At 43.8% G+C, this 16,095-nt stretch overlaps 1 protein-coding gene and 1 long non-coding RNA gene across 3 annotated transcripts in view; one reads left to right on the top strand and one right to left on the bottom strand.

Moving 5' to 3' along the window:
* SLCO3A1 (solute carrier organic anion transporter family member 3A1) overlaps positions 1-16,095 on the top strand; it is a 619,509-nt gene that overhangs the window by 91,389 nt on the left and 512,025 nt on the right. The gene's annotated exons all lie outside the window — the stretch shown is intronic.
* The window catches only part of LOC134931894 (uncharacterized), a 155,342-nt gene continuing 152,567 nt past the window's right edge, over positions 13,321-16,095 (bottom strand). For both annotated transcript variants that reach the window (XR_010179196.1, XR_010179195.1), the window contains exon 6: positions 13,321-13,778. This is a non-coding gene — a long non-coding RNA (uncharacterized LOC134931894). The remainder of the gene's footprint in view (positions 13,779-16,095) is intronic.

Genomic DNA, 16,095 nt, shown 5'->3' with positions numbered 1-16,095 from the left:
AAGTACAGTCCTTTCGGCCTTAGAAAGGCAAGCGGGTCAGAGGAGCGTCCTTTCTGCCCAGAGGCAGGGGTAGAGGGAAAAAGCTGCACCAGACAGCCAGTTCCCAGGAACAAATATCCTCCCCTGCTTCCACTAAGTCCACATGACGCTGGGGCTCCACAGGTGGAGCCAGGTGCGGTGGGGGGCCGTCTCCGGAACTTCAGCGACCAGTGGGTTCGCTCACAGGTGGATCTCTGGGCTCTACAGGTATCTCAGGGATACAAGCTGGAGTTCGAGACGTCTCCCCCTCGCCGTTACCTCAAATCAGCCTTGCCTGCTACTCCCAAGGAAAGGGAGGTAGTACTGGCGGCAATTCACAAGCTGTACCTCCAGCAGGTGATAATCAAAGTTCCTCTCCTTCAACAGGGACGAGGTTACTATTCCACAATGTTTGTGATACCGAAACCAGACGGTTCAGTGAGACCCATTCTAAATTTGAAACCCTTGAACACTTATATAAGGAGGTTCAAGTTCAAAATGGAATCGCTCAGGGCGGTTATTGCAAGCCTGGAAGAGGGGGATTTTATGGTATCACTGGACATCAAGGATGCTTACCTACATGTCCCCATTTACCCACCTCACCAGGAGTACCTCAAGGTTGTGGTACAGATCTACCATTACCAATTCCAGACGTTGCCGTTTGGTCTGTCCACGGCACCGAGGGTGTGTTACATAGTAACATAGTAACATAGTATCTGAGGTTGAAAAAAGACAATTGTCCATCGAGTTCAACCTATTTGTGGTGTCCTATGCATGATGATTTGACTAAAATTTCTGACTTATGCTGCTGTCAGCCATTGCATTTTATCCCTATTTATAGTAACTATAATGCATGACTATGCACCATACCCCTGGATATCCTTATCCAATAGGAATTTATCTAACCCATTCTTAAAGGTGTTGACAGATTCCGCCATTACAACTCCCTCGGGCAGGGAATTCCAAACACGTATTGTCCTTACCACGAAAAAGCCTTTACGCCGTATTGTGCGGAATCTCCTCTCCTCTAACCTGAGCGAGTGTCCACGAGTCCTCTGTGTTGATCTAACCAAAAACAGGTCCCGCACAAGCTCTGTGTATTGTCCCCTTATATATTTGTAGATGTTGATCATATCCCCTCTTAGTCTCCGCTTTTCCAATGTAAACATGCCTAGTCTTTCAAGCCTTTCCTTGTATTCCATCGTCTCAATGCCCTTAATTAGTTTGGTCGCCCTCCTCTGTACCTTTTCAAGCTCCAGGATATCCTTTTTGTAGTACGGTGCCCAGAACTGTACACAGTATTCAAGGTGTGGCCTCACTAGTGATTTATATAACGGGAGTATAATACTCTCGTCCCTAGCATCAATACCCTGTTTTATGCATGCTAATATCTTATTAGCCTTCTTTGCTGCAGTCCTACTTTGGGTACTACTGCTTAGCTTGCTATCTATGAGGACACCTAAGTCCTTTTCCAGTACAGAATCCCCTAATTTTACCCCATTTAGTAGGTAGGTGTAATTTTTGTTCTTGTTACCACAGTGCATTACCTTACACTTGTCTGTGTTGAAGCGCATTCTCCATTTGGCTGCCCATGCTTCTAATTTAACTAAGTCGTTCTGAAGAGACTCGGCATCCTCCTCTGTATTTATAACCTTACACAATTTGGTATCATCTGCAAAAATTTACACCATGCTCTCTAGACCTTCTGTTAGGTCGTTAATGAAAATATTGAACAATAGCGGTCCTAATACTGAGCCTTGCGGCACACCACTTAGCACTTCAGTCCAAGTTGAAAAAGATCCATTAACCACAACGCGCTGCTTCCTATTATCTAACCAGTTTTTGACCCAAGTGCATATTGTGCTTCCTAGCCCTAATTCTTGTAGCTTGTATATAAGTCTCATGTGTGGTACAGTATCGAACGCTTTGGCAAAGTCTAAAAAGATTACATCCACGTCTTTTCCCTGATCTAGGTTTGCGCTTACTGTTTCATAAAAGCCAAGTAAGTTGGTTTGACAGGATCTGTCCTTCATAAACCCATGTTGATTCCTTTTAATGACCTTATTGGTTTCAAGGAACTTCTGAATACTATCTCTTAGAATACCTTCCAATACTTTCCCCACTATAGATGTAAGACTAACTGGTCTATAATTACCTGGTTCAGCTTTACTTCCCTTTTTGAATATAGGCACTACTTCCGCTATACGCCAGTCTTTGGGAACCATACCTGATATAACTGAATCCTCAAAGATCAAAGATAGCGGTTTTGCCAGTTCAGAGTGAAGCTCCATTAGAACCCTTGGATGAATACCATCGGGCCCTGGTGATTTATTAATCTTTAAATGTTTTAATCAGTCACAGACTACTTCCTCGCTTAAATAAGTACCTATCAGTGTGATATTGTCATTATTGAGATTGTGTGTCAGTCCCTGAATTGGGTCCTCTCTAGTGAATACTGTTGAAAAAAACTCATTTAGTGTGTCCGCTATGTCATTATCATTTTTACTTAAGACTCCCAACTTGTCTTTCAAAGGGCCTATACTCTCCTTTTTTAATCTCTTGCTATTAATGTATTTAAAGAATTTTTTGGGATTCGCTTTGCTTTCCTTTGCTACTAGTTTTTCAGTTTCTACTTTAGCCGCTCTTATTTCCTTTTTGCAATTTTTGTTACATTCCTTATAGTGCTGAAATGACTCTGCTTCCCCGTCAGATTTGTATTTTTTAAATGCTCGCCTTTTCTTGCCCATAAGTTCCTTAATCTTTTTGTTAAGCCCCATCGGTTTATGATTTTTATTCCCTTTTTTGCTACTCATAGGAATATATTTGAGTGTATTTTTAGCTAGCAGGAATTTTAGTACCTCCCATTTCTCCGTAGTATTTTTTCCAAAAAACAAACCTTCCCATTCAATATCCCTGAAAAATACCCTCATCTTTTCAAAATTTGCTTTGCTAAAGTTTAAAGTCCTAGTTGAGCCAGTATAGGGCTGTTTGTAGAAACTGATATTGAATGTGACCATATTGTGGTCGCTGTTTCCTATGGGTTCCCCTACTATAATACCCGATACCAAATCCTGATTGTTTGTTAATACCAGGTCTAAGATTGCATTGTACCTAGTTGGTTCCTCAATTAGTTGGACTAGGTAGTTATCATTTAGTGTGTTTAAAAACATACTGCCCCTAGCAGTATCACATGAATCGTTTTTCCAGTTTATCTCTGGATAGTTAAAATCTCCCATCACTACTATGTCTCCTACTCCTGCTGCTTTTTCAATTTGCTTTAGTAACAATTCATCATCAGATGCCTTGATACCAGGCGGCCTATAGCATACACCCAATACTAACTTTTTTGTTCCTTTTTCCCTGCATGCAATTTCTACCCATAATGTCTCAACAGTGTCTACAGTCCCCTCCTGAATATCTTCCCATATATTAGGTTTTAAAAACGGCTTTACGTACAGACACACCCCTCCACCCTTTTTATTTAGTCTGTCTCTCCTAAACAGTGTATAGCCCTCTAGATTGACTGTCCAATCATGAGATTCATCCCACCAAGTTTCAGTAATGCCTATAATATCATACTGTTTGCTTGCTGCAAGTGTTTCTAGTTCACCCTTTTTACCAGTAATGCTTCTGGCGTTTACATACATACAACTAAGATAAGTATTTTCCCTTGCGTTAGGGACATCTTTCACCTTATGTGGCAAGGATGACCTGTAATCGTCATTGGTTAGTGCTTTGGTAAAATCCCTTTTAGTACCCATGTTAGTAACCTTACTGCCTGCTCTTACCCTTCCCACAACTTCTCCCCCATTTCGTTTACTACCGCCATCCCCCCTATTCTCACTGCATGACCCGTAGTTTCTAGCTAAACCCTCCCCCCAGGCTCCTATTTTAAAATCTCCTCCAACCTTCTAACCATCCTTCCCCCCAGCACCGCTGCCCCCTCCTCAGTCAGGTGCAATCCGTCACGACAAAAGAGATGGCGCCTGACTGAGAAGTCCGCCCAGTGTTCCAGGAACACATACCCCTCTTTCCTGCACCAATCCCTAAGCCACACATTTACCTCCCTAATCTCCCTCTGCCTCCCTGGACTAGCGCGTGGCACGGGTAATAATTCCGAGAATATTACCTTAGATGTCCTTGCCTTCAGTTTCTTTCCTAAGTCCCTATAGTCTTTCTTAAGGACATCCCACCTTCCGCTAACTTTGTCATTGGTGCCAACGTGCACCAAGACCGCCGGGTCTTTGCCAGCCCCTCCCAACAATCTATCTACCCGGTCCGCGATGTGCCGTACCCGAGCACCCGGGAGACAACAGACTGTACGGCGATCACGGTCCCGGTAGCAGATTGCCCTATCTGCCTTCCTGATGATAGAATCCCCTACCACCACCATTTGACTAGGTACCTCTCTATCTTTTATCCCAACCGCGCCAGAGGGACCGCACCTCTGGATGCTAGAGGGAGCAGTCTCCTCCGGCACCGTCATTTCTTCACTATCATCCTCCGATTCCTCGTCCAATCGGGCAAATTTGTTCGGGTTTGATAGTTCGGAGATGTCGTGCCTCCCCCTCTTTTTCTTCCTTCTAACTGTGACCCAACTGGCTACCTGATCATCCTCTTCTACCAGTAACCCCTCCCGCAACTCCTCCACCGTTCTGTCTAAACTACGCTCGAGATTGTGAATCTCCCTCAGTCGCGTAACGGTTTGCTCTAGATCAGTTACCTGGGCTTCCAGGGCAACCGTTCGCACACACCTCGTGCAGATGTATTCACACTGGGCCGGTAGCTCCAGGTGTGCATACATCTTGCACGACATGCACTGAGTGAGGTCCTCAATCACAGCCCCTCCCATATTGTTTGCAAGGTCTAACTCCCTGTTACACTCAAAGAAAAAGCTGCAAAAATAAAAAATAGAAGACAAGCAATATCACTTATACAATAATTAAGCTGGCTTATACTTATCTATCTTTGTGCGGTTCTTGGTCCTTCACTTTTATGCAGCCGTAGTACTCTCTCCTGCGGCACCTATACTCCACTTAGCAGTTGCAGTTGTTCCAGCTCACTGCTCCTCCTTTTCACTCGGCTTCCAGCTCCTGCTAAGAAAAAAAAAATGCCCCTCACTCCCGCACAATCACAGCCCCTCTGCTACTCCAAGTAAGAGACCCTCTCACTCACTCACAAGGTCAGCCCCTTGCAGCCTCACCAGAAGTTTAATGGTACTGTAAATGTGTGTTCCTGATTGTGTATTATAAAACGCACCTTTTTCTGTATTCTAACTCACCTTTTTACTGTTTACAACTCACACTTAGAAATCCCAGCAGCACTTGGAAGAGACCAGCCCCACAGAGCAGGCTCCAAGAGTCTAGTCACTGCTTATATAGGCTCACCCAGCTGCTTCAATCAGCCCCTCCCCCTCCTGATTACTCCTGATTACTCACACCTGAGTTAACCCCTCAGGCTATCACCTCACACTTTATTTTTATTTTTTTTCCCTCCAAAAAAAAAAACCCAGTACAGATATATTAAAACAAAAAGAAACAGTATAGATACAAACAATCAGAATCAGAGTACTTTCTCTCACAAAATTACTATCCCTATATGGATAGACAGAGATTAATCAGAGTTCACCTTTTTACTGTTTACAACTCACACTTAGAAATCCCAGCAGCACTTGGAAGAGACCAGCCCCACAGAGCAGGCTCCAAGAGTCTAGTCACTGCTTATATAGGCTCACCCAGCTGCTTCCATCAGCCCCTCCCCCTCCTGATTACTCACACCTGAGTTAACCCCTCAGGCTATCAACTCACACTTTATTTGTTTTTTTTTTATTTTATTTTCCCTCCAAAAGAAAAAAACAACAACAACACAGTACAGATATATTAAAACAAAAAGAAACAGTATAGATACAAACAATCAGAATCAGATTACTTTCTCTCACAAAATTACTATCCCTATATGGATAGACAGAGATTAATCAGAGTTCACCTTTTTACTGTTTACAACTCACACTTAGAAATCCCAGCAGCACTTGGAAGAGACCAGCCCCACAGAGTAGGCTCCAAGAGTCTAGTCACTGCTTATATAGGCTCACCCAGCTGCTTCAATCAGCCCCTCCCCCTCCTGATTACTCCTGATTACTCACACCTGAGTTAACCCCTCAGGCTATCACCTCACACTTTATTTGTTTTTGTTTGTTTTTTCCTCCAAAAAAACGAAAAAAAAAACCCAGTACAGATATATTAAAACAAAAAGAAACAGTATAGATACAAACAATCAGAATCAGATTACTTTCTCTCACCAAATTACTATCCCTATATGGATAGACAGAGATTAATCAGAGTTCACCTTTTTACTGTTTACAACTCACACTTAGAAATCCCAGCAGCACTTGGAAGAGACCAGCCCCACAGAGCAGGCTCCAAGAGTCTAGTCACTGCTTATATAGGCTCACCCAGCTGCTTCAATCAGCCCCTCCCCCTCCTGATTACTCACACCTGAGTTAACCCCTCAGGCTATCACCTCACACTTTATTTGTTTTTTGTTTTTTTTCCCTCCAAAAGAAAAAAAACAACAACAAAAAACCCAGTACAGATATATTAAAACAAAAAGAAACAGTATAGATACAAACAATCAGAATCAGATTACTTTCTCTCACAAAATTACTATCCCTATATGGATAGACAGAGATTAATCAGAGTTCACCTTTTTACTGTTTACAACTCACACTTAGAAATCCCAGCAGCACTTGGAAGAGACCAGCCCCACAGAGTAGGCTCCAAGAGTCTAGTCACTGCTTATATAGGCTCACCCAGCTGCTTCAATCAGCCCCTCCCCCTCCTGATTACTCCTGATTACTCACACCTGAGTTAACCCCTCAGGCTATCACCTCACACTTTATTTGTTTTTGTTTTGTTTTTCCTCCAAAAAAAACAAAAAAAAAAACCCAGTACAGATATATTAAAACAAAAAGAAACAGTATAGATACAAACAATCAGAATCAGATTACTTTCTCTCACCAAATTACTATCCCTATATGGATAGACAGAGATTAATCAGAGTTCACCTTTTTACTGTTTACAACTCACACTTAGAAATCCCAGCAGCACTTGGAAGAGACCAGCCCCACAGAGCAGGCTCCAAGAGTCTAGTCACTGCTTATATAGGCTCACCCAGCTGCTTCAATCAGCCCCTCCCCCTCCTGATTACTCACACCTGAGTTAACCCCTCAGGCTATCACCTCACACTTTATTTGTTTTTTTTTCCCTCCAAAAGAAAAAAAACAACAACAAAAAAACCCAGTACAGATATATTAAAACAAAAAGAAACAGTATAGATACAAACAATCAGAATCAGATTACTTTCTCTCACAAAATTACTATCCCTATATGGATAGACAGAGATTAATCAGAGTTCACCTTTTTACTGTTTACAACTCACACTTAGAAATCCCAGCAGCACTTGGAAGAGACCAGCCCCACAGAGAAGGTAATGGCCAAAATGATGATACTCCTTCGAAAGAAGGGAGTTATAACTATCCCGTACTTGGACGATCTCCTTATAAAGGCGAGGTCCAAGGAGCAGTCGTTGATCGGAGTAGCACTATCTCAGGAAGTGCTACAACAGCACGGCTGGATTCTGAATATACCAAAGTCGCAGCGGGTTCCTACGACGCGTCTGCTGATACTGGGCATGTTTCTGGACACAGAACAGAAGAAGGTGTTTCTCCCGGAGGAGAAGGCCAAGGAGTTGTCATCTCTGGTCAGAGACATCCTAAAACCAAAACAGGTGTCGGTGCATCATTGCACGCGAGTCCAGGAAAAGATGGTAGCTGCTTACGAAGAAATTCCCTTCGGCAGGGTCCATGCAAGGAACTTTCAGTGGGACCTGTTAGACAAGTGAGGATCGCATCTTCAGATGCATCGGCTGATCACCCTGTCCCCGAGGGCCAGGGTGTCTCTGCTGTGGTGGCTGCAGAGTGCTCATCTTCTCGAGGGCCGCAGATTCGGCATTCAGGACTGGGTCCTGGTGACCACGGATGCAAGCCTCCGAGGTTGGGGAGCAGTCACTCAGGGAAGAAACTTCCAAGGACAATGGTCGAGTCAGGAGACTTCCCTACACATAAATATTCTGGACCTAAGGGCCATTTACAATGCCCTAAGTCAAGCAGAACCCCTGCTTCAAAACCAGCCGGTGCTGATTCAGTCAGACAACATCACGGCTGTCGCCCATGTAAACCGACAAGGCGGCACAAGAAGCAGGATGGCATTGGCAGTAGCCACAAGGATTCTCCGATGGGCGGAGTATCACGTGCTAACACTGTCAGCAGTGTTCATTCCGGGTGTGGAAAACTAGGAAGCAGACTTCCTCAGCAGGCACGACCTCCACCCAGGAGAGTGTGGTCTTCATTCAGAAGTCTTCACGCAGATTGTGAACCGTGGGGAACGGCCACAGGTGGACATGATGGCGTCCCGCCTCAACAAAAAGCTAAAAAAGTATTGCGCTAGGTCAAGAGACCCTCAGGCGATAGCTGTGGACGCACTAGTGACACCATGGGTGTACCAGTCGGTTTATGTGTTCCCTCCTCTTCCTCTCATACCCAAGGTACTGAGGATAGTAAGTAAGAGAGGAGTAAGAACTATACTCGTAGTTCCGGATTGGCCAAGAAGAACTTGGTACCCAGAACTACAAGAAATAATCTCGGAGGACCCATGGCCTCTGTCTCTCAGACAGGACCTGTTACTGCAGGGGCCCTGTCTGTTCCAGGACTTACCACGGCTGCGTTTGAAGGCTTGGCGGTTGAACGCCGGATCCTAACGGAAAAGGGCGTTCCAGATGAAGTGATTCCTACGCTGTTAAAGGCTAGGAAAGACGCTGCCTGAAGTTCAGACGTTGTTAAGGGAGTGCTGTATATTCAGCCCCCTTTTGTGCCTCCAGTGGCACCTTGGGATCTCAACGTAGTGTTGGATTTCCTAAAATCACATTGTTTTTAACCACTTCAGACCGTGGAGTTGAAGTATCTCACGTGGAAAGTGGTCATGTTTTTGGCCTTAGCTTCGGCTAGGCGTATGTCAGAATTGGCGGCTTTGTCATGGAAAAGCCCTTATCTGATCTTCCATATGGACAGGGCAGAATTGAGGATTCGTCCCCAATTTCTCCCTAAGGTGGTGTCAGCGTTTCATTTGAACCAACCTATGGTGGTGCCTGCGGCTGCTCGGGACTTGGAGGATTCCAAGTTGCTGGACGTAGTCGGGGCCCTGAAAATCTATGTTTCCAGGACGGCTAGAGTCAGAAAAACTGACTCGCTGTTTATCCTGCATGCACCCAACAAGCTGGGTGCTCCTGCTTCTAAGCAGACTATTGCTCGCTGGATCTGTAGCACGATTCAACTTGCACATTCTGCGGCTGAACTGCCGCATCCTAAATCAGTAAAAGCCCATTCCACGAGGAAGGGGGCTCTTCTTGGGCGGCTGCCCGAGGGGTCTCGGCTTTACAACTTTGCCGAGCTGCTACCTGGTCGGGGTCAAACAAGTTTGATACCCTGGCTGAAGAGGACCTTGAGTTGCTCATTCGGTGCTGCAGAGTCATCCGCACTCTCCCGCCCGTTTGGGAGCTTTGGTATAATCCCCATGGTCCTTACGGAGTACCCAGCATCCACTAGGACGTCAGAGAAAATAAGAATTTACTCACCGGTAATTCTATTTCTCGTAGTCCGTAGTGGATGCTGGGAGCCCGTCCCAAGTGCGGGTTTTCTGCAATACTTGTATATAGTTATTGCTTAACTAAATGGTTATTGTTATGAGCCATCTGTTCAGTGAGGCTCAGTTGTTATTCATACTGTTAACTGGGTTTAGTTATCACGAGTTGTACGGTGTGATTGGTGTGGCTGGTATGAGTCTTACCCTGGATTCCAAATCCTTTCCTTGTAGTGTCAGCTCTTCCGGGCACAGTTTCCCTAACTGAGGTCTGGAGGAGGGGCATAGAGGGAGGAGCCAGTGCACACCAGATAGTACCTAATCTTTCTTTTAGAGTGCCCAGTCTCCTGCGGAGCCCGTCTATTCCCCATGGTCCTTGCGGAGTACCCAGCATCCACTACGGACTACGAGAAATAGAATTACCGGTGAGTAAATTCTTATTTTTTACCAAGGCCTCACTGAAGCACTAATTAGGAACATTTTTAATGCAGCCAACTCTATCATTGCAGCTAACTGGAAGACAACACTATGGGGGTCATTCCGAGTTGTTCGCTCGCAAGCGGATTTTAGCAGATTTGCTCATGCTAAGCTGCCGCCTACTGGGAGTGAATCTTAGCATCTTAAAATTGCGAACGATGTATTCGCAATATTGCGATTACACACCTCGTAGCAGTTTCTGAGTAGCTCCAGACTTACTCGGCATCTGCGATCATTTCACTGCTTGTCGTTCCTGGTTTGACGTCACAAACACACCCAGCGTTCGCCCAGACACTCCTCCGTTTCTCCGGCCACTCCTGCGTTTTTTCCGGAAACGGTAGCGTTTTTCCCCACACGCCCATAAAACGGCCTGTTTCCGCCCAGTAACACCCATTTCCTGTCAATCACATTACGATCGCCAGAACGATGAAAAAGCCGTGAGTAAAAATCCTAACTGCATAGCAAATTTACTTGGCGCAGTCGCAGTGCGGACATTGCGCATGCGCATTACGCGGAAAATCGCTGCGATGCGAAGATTTTTACCGAGCGAACAACTCGGAATGACCCCCTATGTAACTCCATTTGGCATACTTATCATCTGGAGTATATCACCAGTTGACTACATGAAGGTCCCCACAAGTTCTCTGCAATATTTTCTCCTTGGGTCTCTTACTATGTGGCCCACACTTGACACTACATACACATCCCCTAAGTGTACTTCCTGCTAGCAGCCCTTCCCTTACTTTATTAACACTATCCAACACCTTATTTGGCTTAATTTTATATTATTTTTTATTTCTCTACAATTGTAAATTTTCTTCTGTTGTATGATTGAATTTCAGAGTGTCGGAGCGATGGGAGAAGGGGGGGGGGGGGGGGGTTTGCAGGTGACAGGACGGAACGATAAGACAGAGGTGGTATGGAGCCACAGGGGTGAGGATGTTGGTTGGGATGGAGCGGTGGGGGTCAGAACAGCAGAGAGGATGGGGCAGTACCCGATAGAGTGGAAGATGGGACAGCTGAGTAAGGTGTGGGGGGGGGAGGGTGTGTGTGATTGAAGTGAAGCGGGTCCAATAAACTAATAATGTTAAATTCCGAAATGCCTATGATGATAGGGCCTACATAAAAAATAACTAGTTTCTTCCTCATGGCAAAACCGTATACATTGCAGTTGGGGCTGATTTAAAATGTGCAGAGATGTAGATTTTAGAGCGGCGTGTCCAAACTCAAATTTACATTGCAGTGTAAAAATAAAGCTACCCAGCATTTGTTAGCGACATGCACAAGCATTCAGCGTTTATCCTGCATACAAAAAAATAAAATAAAATGTCTTTGCGCCCCTTGCATTGCAAGATGGTTTGTCCTGGTCCATAGTTATTTGCTCTTTACTGTTGCTTTTCTTCCTCCTGAGTATCAGGCCCATAATCTATCTTGTAAATGTTAATAAATAATTATAATCAAAATAGTAATACTGATTTCAGACATTATGTGCAAATTACCGTTCTTTATGTAAAAGTTCAAATTATGATGATTACAGGATTTTCAAAGCCTACAGATCCACCCACACCCACATAGTTTGGGAAAGTTATAGGAAGTGCACTTAGGGCGGGATATACTAAAGATGCGGACTATGGGGGTCATTCAGATCTGTTCGCTGTTGTGCATTTTCGCACAGCGGGCTATCAGTTACTAACTGCGCATGCAGATGCACAGCAATGCGCACGCACGTCGGACAACAACAACGGGCATTGGCGGTCAGCAATGGGATGGTGCGAAAATTCCATTTGCACAGGCGTTCGCAAGGTGATTGACAGGAAGAGTCCATTTGTTTGCTGGTAACTGACCGTTTGTTGGGAGTGTTCTGAAAAACACAGGCGTGCCCAAGCGTTATCAGGGAGGGCGTCTGACGTCAGCTCTGGCCCCGATCAGCCTGATGTGATCACACTGTAAAAGTAAGTCCTGGGCTGCACAGAGACTGCACAAAGTGGATTTTAGCAGCTTGGTGTATACATAGCATTGCACACTTGCACAGCGAATTTACACTCCCCCTGGAGGCGGCAACTATCTGAACGCAGGACAGCAAAATTAGCAGCCCAGCGATCAGATCTGAATGACCCCCAATATTCCAGCACAATTCACAATGATACTAATAGCATATTTACTAACATATGTGATTAGTATTGCAAAGGACAGGTCTTCCAAAAAGATAGGCCCCGGGACGCATGGTGGCTGCAGTGGATACTGGCAGGGATCAAATATGATATTTAAGGGTCTACGCAGGCGCAAGACCCTTTATGTGATTGTACAGAACTGGTCTTGATATGTCACTCACAGCCCCAGCATGATTGACATGCTGTTGTGTTTGGAGGCGCACGGGCGCACCCGGCACCATTCTTCAAAATGGGGGGCGTGTCACCCTTATTCTGAAGGTGTGACAGGTCCAGGGTCTGCGTCGTCTGATGCAGACTTCCTGGACCCTTGGTGTTGTGAACCATGACCAATGGTCGCTATGGTGATCCAAGGCTGCATCCTCAGGTGCAGCACTAAGATCCTCACAAATGGATGCAGGAAGCATCAATCTCCTACAGATGAATCTCCTACAGATGCCTCCTGCTGCCTTTGCATTTTAATTAGACGGAATTGCACAGCCGCTTCCTTGCGGCTGGGCAATTTCTTACAGATATGAATCAGGCCCCTAGTCCTAAATGAGGAATGAGAAACTATAGATAGCTGAGTGGTTACTGATCTTCAGATCAGCTGAGTGCTCCACATATTCTCTATCTAGGGCACCCAGAGACAGATTATTATTGTGTAATATTTTGGATTCTAGAATAGTAAATTTAGTAGATGGATAATTTAAATCTCCTCTGGGACTACAATGTTTGATAGTAAGGTTTTCCCATGGCATGTATTAGAAAGAACCTTTTCAGTGTATTGCAGACAGAACTAGAATTGTGAGAAGGAATTACAGTACTGTATGCTAAAATCACTTTAACTGCAGCTGCCGGAAGCAGTACAACATATAGCATCAGGACACACATTCACAGATTTTTTAAAATGTAAATAGGTTTAAAGGAAATTAATAACTAAAATTTATAAATGCATTGTATACAATTAAAAAAATTCAGACGACTTTGACAAATATATATTTTTTTATTTGTTATGGTCATCTAGCCTACAGTATATTTACTTTACATTGTAGAAATTAATGACACATGCCTCACGTCGGTAGATCTCACCCAGTAGAACCCCTTTTTGCAGGGTTTGGTGTCTACATCTCAAGGACTCTCAGTAACAGAGTTTTTCATGATTTCAGATGACTGTTATTAAAGGACAAGACAGCAGGAGTAACTAATGGAAAACAGAGTGCTCTTGTGAGGGTACAATTGTCATTATTGGTACAGAGCAACATAAGCATATGTTACAAAGTGTCATATAAAAATCATTACATTTCTTCTTAAGGTCAACTTTATTTAGGAGTTGTGATATAGAACAGATGTTTCATTCCACTTTGCTGTATGGTCTCATTACCGAAAGCTTCATCTATTTGCAATGGCATTGCCAGTAAGATCCCTTGAGGTCTGTACAATCCTATGATATTAAATCCAATTTCATTGTTAGCTTAATAAAGAACAAACAAACAAACAAACAGAAAACCACAGTGTGGCAGAGACGGTCATGTAGTAAGTTATTTTCTTTTCTATAACTTCATTTAAAATGTTTCCAGTTGGCGCTTATATACTATACAGGTGGAGTATCCCTTATCTAAAATTCAAAAACACACATTTTGGTTCCTCTACTGAGATAATGACACATATACATATATATATTATGTTCTATATCTATATAATATGTCTGTAGTGATAATGATAGATAATATATGCTGCTGGTGCTAATTTGGAGACCTCTTTATTCTATGTTGAGGCTAAGGGGGACATAAACTAAGCAGTGATAAGAGCGGAGAAGTGAGCCAGTGGAGAAGTTGCCACATCAACCAATCAGCAGCTCTCTGTATAATTTTATAGTATGAAAATTATAGATGTTACTTCAGTGCTGATTGGTTGCCGTGTGCACTTCTCCACTGGCTCACTTCTCCACTCTAATCACTGCTTACTAAATGTCCCCCTTAGAATCATGCAGTTAGAAAGAGGAGAAGGCATCACAAGGCCCCTGTAGTAGAATATGGCTTTAGGCCCCCAGTGCTGGGAGCACAGCAAACAGCATCTGGTCATTGAACCCAAATGGGATTCAGTTGGGTTCTGTTCTGCTACCAATGTGAAAATGCCCAAATCAGTGGTTAATATAAGAAACCTGGACTGTGTAATAGTTTCCAGCTCTAGCCAGCACAGCCATGAGGGGGGAGATTTCTGGGACTATTTGTCCTGGGCCCGAACAAAGAGCGAGTCATCTTCAACAGCTGCAGACAAGGGTATAAATGTATCAAAATGTCCTCAACAAAATGGCCACCACCATGGAGGAGACAAATCAACCAACAGTATGGACTAACAAATACATAGCAACACAAGGAAGCATCACGTTTTACAGACGTCAAAGAGAAGGCAGCATTATGTCTGCAGAATTGTGGCAGACCAACTAGCGTCTGACACAGGGACGGACTGGGGGCCGAAATCGTCTCTCTGTGTGACAGGACTGGCCCACCAGCCAATCTGCCCTTCTGACATCTGCCAGAAGTGCCAGATGGGCAGTCCAGCCCTGGTCTGACAGCTGTGAGACAGGAGCATATATATCTTTGAGAGGGAAGTGGCCAAGGTAGATATGTGTGATAGGGAGGTGGATAGGGCTGCGGCATGTGTGTGAGAGGGAGGTGGCTGAGACAGGGCTAGGTATATGTGTGAGAGGTAGGTGGTTGGGGTATGTATGTGTGTGTATGTATGAGGTGGAGCTGCCATGAGGGTATTTATATATCACACTGAGGTGGCTGAGGCAGGCTTAGGGTATCATATAATTTATATGATAGATTCATATGTTATAATAACACCCACCCTAAAACTATTACTTTTTTTTAAACTGGTTTACGCACAAATTGAAGCCCCACGCCTCCTGTAGTTCCACCCACATTATCCACAGCTCCAACCTCCTTGTTTATTTTGGCAATCCCGGGCACCACAATTTCTGATGGCAGCCCTGGTTGTAGCTATCCAATAAGGTGCTAACTTCTCTTAGATCCCAGCCTATGTCATTTACTCCCCACTGGCCTATTTCAAATACTTCTTGAATCTGATGACAATAGAATCAGCTAATGAAGTATGGAACCATATAAGTATAAATTACTGTGTACAGTATTTATTCTCCGGGGACCCTATTTTTCTCCTTTTCAGATCTCTTTTACCCCAATTTTGGGTGTTTCTTCAGGGTGGAGGACAAGAGTACGACCTGATCCTGGCTAATATTTATAATGCATCAGGACTTATTTGCCAGGATATAAGGCAGAAAAGACCATGCCACTCTTGGGTCTACCAACCTGACCTGAGCACAACCCACAAGTATTATAAAAGGAAGGGAGGCACTACTCAAAAATTCAACAAGTCTTTTGTATACATTTAAAGAACAATTATATTAAAAAGTAGAGATATAAATATTTGTCTTATTGTAAATGTAGAAGTGCAGCGATAGCAGCAGTTACTAGGTATATGTATATATAAATATATACTGTATGTATATATATATATATATATATATATATATATATATACATACGATGGGTGGAAGGCGGCACTCAAACAGACTGGTGAACAGGAATGAAGATTTTATTCAGCCTATACAGCCTATGGCTGTATAGGCTGAATAAATTCTTTTTTTTTGTTTGAATAATGGTTTTTAACTGAATAAATTCTTCATTCCTGTTCACCAGTCTGTTTGAATGCCGCCTTTTACCCATCTTGCATAT

This window comes from Pseudophryne corroboree, chromosome 6 (genome assembly GCF_028390025.1).
Source record: "Pseudophryne corroboree isolate aPseCor3 chromosome 6, aPseCor3.hap2, whole genome shotgun sequence".
NCBI lineage: Eukaryota > Metazoa > Chordata > Amphibia > Anura > Myobatrachidae > Pseudophryne > Pseudophryne corroboree.
Note: the sequence above shows the minus strand (reverse complement) of the source record. Positions and strands in the feature narration are given on the sequence as shown.